This window comes from Sapajus apella, unplaced genomic scaffold (assembly GCF_009761245.1).
Source record: "Sapajus apella isolate SASKATOON/1434 unplaced genomic scaffold, GSC_monkey_1.0 scaffold30, whole genome shotgun sequence".
NCBI classification, from domain to species: domain Eukaryota; kingdom Metazoa; phylum Chordata; class Mammalia; order Primates; family Cebidae; genus Sapajus; species Sapajus apella.
The window spans coordinates 17,809,883-17,814,223 of NW_022436970.1; positions in this window are offsets into that span (position 1 = coordinate 17,809,883).

Consider the following 4,341-nt stretch of genomic DNA (forward strand, 5'->3'; position numbering starts at 1 on the left):
AGAAAGAGAAAACAAAATAGAATTCCTCCTGCATGCTTAGAAGGCCTGTCGACTCTGCATTTGGTGTGCCTGAAGGAAAAGGTGGTAACTGCTCAGCATAAAACAGTCCTTTGCTGTCTCTGTTTCTGTTGCACAGCAGTGAACATGCAGGAGAGTTATGGAGCAATGAAAAGACTTTACTAGTGAAACTACTGGTTCTAAGGCTGAAGATAAATGAGGGGTTTCTTTAGTCTGTTTTGAAAAAAATAAGAAAAGTGAAAATTAAACCAACTTAAAATAAATTACTGATAGGTGGATTCTCAGTGTATTATGATTCCCAGGAGTAGAAATTACAGAACCATAATGAAAGGCTTGAAAGAACAAGCAGGGGTCAGAAAAAAAAATTTTTTAAACCAACAAAGTAATAGTTAAGGATTTGAAAAGGCTTACACTTTTAAACCACCTCATAAAACCTGAAAATGTTTTCATCATTTTTTTTTGCTGACATCTAAAGAGTAATTGAAGAATAAAAATATATATTTTCTATCTTCTATCATGTCAAGTGCTTTGAAATCTACAGCTTTGCTCCTATAATATCTCCAGTGCAGTGCTTACCATTGTTTACCATCGTGCCATGCACACAGCAACAAAAATGACAAATACAGCATATGCTCTTTAATTTGCTTTAATTTAATTTGATTTTTAAATCTTTGATTTTCTCATAAATTGAACCCAAACTGAATGAAAATGATAAAACAAAGTAAGATGTACGTGTGTCACATTCTCTTTATCCAGTCTATCATTGATGGACATTTGGGTTGGCTATATGCCTTTGCTATCATGAACAATGCTGCAATGAACATACGTGTGCATGTATCTTTGTAATAGAATGATTTATATTCTTTTGTCTATATGCACAGTAAGGGAATTGCTGGGCCAAATGGTATTTTTGGTTCTAGATATTTGAGGAATTCCCACACCGTTTTCCACAATGGTTGAAGTAATTTTCATTCCCACCAACAGTGTAAAAACGTTCCTATTTCTCTGTAACCTCACCAAATGTGGTACATATCCACCATGGAATACTATGCAGCCATAAAACAGGATGAGATCGTGTCCTTTGCAGAGACATGGATGGAGCTGGAAGCCATTATTCTCAGCAAACTAATGCAGAAACAGAAAACCAACACCACATGTTCTCACTAATAAGTGGGAGATGAACAATGAAAACACATGGACATTGCGAGGGAGGGGAGACAATACATACTGGGGCCTTTCTGGGAGTGGGGTGAGTGGAGGGAGAGCATTAGGAAAAATAGCTAATGCATGCTGGACTGAATACCTAGGTGGTGGGTTGATAGGTAGGGTAAACCACCGTGGCACATGTTTACCTGTGTAAAAAGCCTGCACGTCCTGCACATATACCCTGCAACTTAAAGTAAAAAAAAGTATTTTTTAAAGTAAGCACAAGAGTCCAAAAGTAAGAAAAACAGGTAGACTAGATGGGCTGTTCCAGCACAAAGTAATGGCAGAAATAAATAGATCTGATGAAATATGTCAGGGAAGGCTTCCTTAAGGAGCAGAGTAATACAGCGGTGAACACCCAGGTCTTTCCTAATAAATGTAGGATATGAACAACTTTTATGATCCTCCTAGAGAACCCTGCTAGCCATGTGAGTTAGTATAGCACCTTGGGCCATGTGATGTCAGCTTGCCTCTGGCGGGTCTAGAGACTAAGGTTAGACACACGGGGACTCAGTCATGTCTCTGTGACCTACGCCCAGTACCATCTCTGGAAATCATGGATTTGGTGCTTGTCACTGGTTGGCAATACCCCCTGGTGTTGTCACACGTCATAGCTAGGAGATATCAATGCTCTGAGCACCTGGAAGCTCCACACTGGGTCTGTCCTGCCCCTGCCCAATGCGCCTTTTCCCAGTGCTGATCCTAACCTGTGTCCGTTTACGGTGAGTATAACAGGTTAGCTCAGCACTGTGAAGCCTTCTAATGGATCCGTGAACCTGAGGATTATCCTGGGGATCTCCAAACGTGCAGACGTTTGCAAGAAAGGATGTGCAAGTCTTCTGTTCTTTTCTCTGGAAGTAACCCCATTACTTCAGTCCCCATATATTGTGACAATACAGCTTTTTGTAGGAGTAAGAAGGGAGAGGCACCTGACTGAAGAAAGGGCCAACGCGAAAAGCACAGAACATTCCAGGACCAGAAATCACTTTGCAGATAACCTTATAAATATTTTCTCCTGCATATGCATATGAGGCTTTAAAATATCACTAGAGGCCAGGTAGGGTGGCTCACTCCTGTAATCCCAGCACTTTGGGAGGATGATGCAGAAGATCACTTGGGCCCAGGAGTTCGAGACCAACCTGGCCAACATGGCAAAACCCTGTCTCTACTAAAAATACAAAAAAGTAGCCAGGCATGGTGGCACACATCTGTAATCCCAACTACTCTGGAGGCAGAAGTGGGAGAATCACCTGAGGCCAGGAAGTCAAGGCTGCAGTGAGCTGTGATTGCAACACTGCACCACAGCCTGGGCAATGGGAGTGAGACCTGGTCTCAATTAATAAATAAGTAAATATATTACTAGAAAAAAAGGGTATAAATTACACCCTGAAGCAGTGTGGCATCCCACAGCACACCAGTACTCCCCCAGGTTGGCAAAGTTCAGCATCTTTGATGTGATTGCTCGGGGCCCCAGGCAGCAATGCATTTGATGTTTTCTGACCTGCAACAAAATTAACCAATCAGCAGTGGTTATTTCCCTTCATGACTTGCAAGTTCCCTTTGCAGAGGTGAAAAAAAAAATAATTTCTCTGTAGCTGTGGAGTCCATGTGAAGTGAATGTTTGTTGAGTTTGAGAAGTATCATGTTTCCTATCCTGTTAGAAGTTGGAGTAAGGTCTGTGCTGGGCTCAGAGCTCACACCTGTGGTGTCATTTTGGATTCCACGCTGTTGGTGAGTTTATGGCTTTGTTTCATTTTAATGTAAAACATAACATATTAATAAATATTTAAATAAAATAAAATACCCTCTTGATAATCACAGCAGAATATGACATGAAAGGCAATTAGATAAAACATCTTGATCAATATGGGATTGATTGCATATTCAAAAAGAGATGAGAAGAAAGCACTCTTCATTACCAGCCGTTGGTGTGCATTTGAAATGAATTCACCACTAACACATCCATTTGATTTTTTTGAGGATAAGGCAAAGCTGAGTGACATGGACACAGATGACATTATTGTGTTTAGACTTCTAAAGGGCACTTCACATGGTTTTGGAGATAAAAAGCCATTTTGAAATGTAGTCTCTTGGGGTTTCTGAAATCAAATGAAGTGCAGTGAAAAGTAGCCAAGAAAGACACAAAGCACCTTGATTTTGTAGACAGCCCAAGGCACTCGCCTCGGTGGCATTTGTTAATTTTTTATATATCCATTGATCAAATATCTATCATTTTTTATCCTTTCTTTCCATAGAGATAAGAGTATCAGCTCTCTTCACACTGAACCCAGGAAGGAACTCATTGAACAGGTAACAGGCAGAGGAGTTCACTTATTTCCTGAGCTCCCAGTTTTTCACTGTTTGCATGCTGCTGACTGACAGGCCTTAAGAAAACCATTGTTCTTCATAATCACAAGGGTTCTGTGCACACCGATCCAGCTGTTCCTGCCCCTTGTGGGTCTAAAGAGGAAGGAAGCAGGATGGCTGGGTTCCTTCTTGCACTCAGATGCAGGCAGTCATGGAGGGAGATCGCCTGTGCACCTAGGAAAATAACTCTTCTGGGTTTAGTAAGGTGCATGAGCAGTCACATGGCTTCAGGACAAGGGGCAGGCTTCCGTATGCCTCTTAAGTAGTAAAGTGAACTGCTTTATCAGCCTGCTATGGAGAATTTCCAAAGCCTTCAAAGCATGTTAGGACAACCTAGGGAATTATAGAAAAACATTAGAATAAATTTAGTTTTTGGATCAGTTTTTCCTCGGGACAGGGGTTTGCAAACTATGACCAGTAGCCCAAAGCCCGACTGATTCTCAAATTGCTCTCTAATTTCACTACAGCAGCAGAGTTGAGTGACTGTGAAAGAGACTGCATGACCTGCAAAGCCTAAAATAGCTGCTCTCTGGTTCTGCATAGAAAAACTTTGCTGATCTCTATTCTGTGATACATACATAGATTTCAAACGCTTACATTGGTATGAGTTTAAAAATTAAAAATAAATAAATAAATAAATAATATTGTGATAGGTATAAGTGGTACTTAAATGGAAGATATAGTTAGATAGCTATATATATAGTGATTAAATATATATATATATATATATATATATATATATATATATAT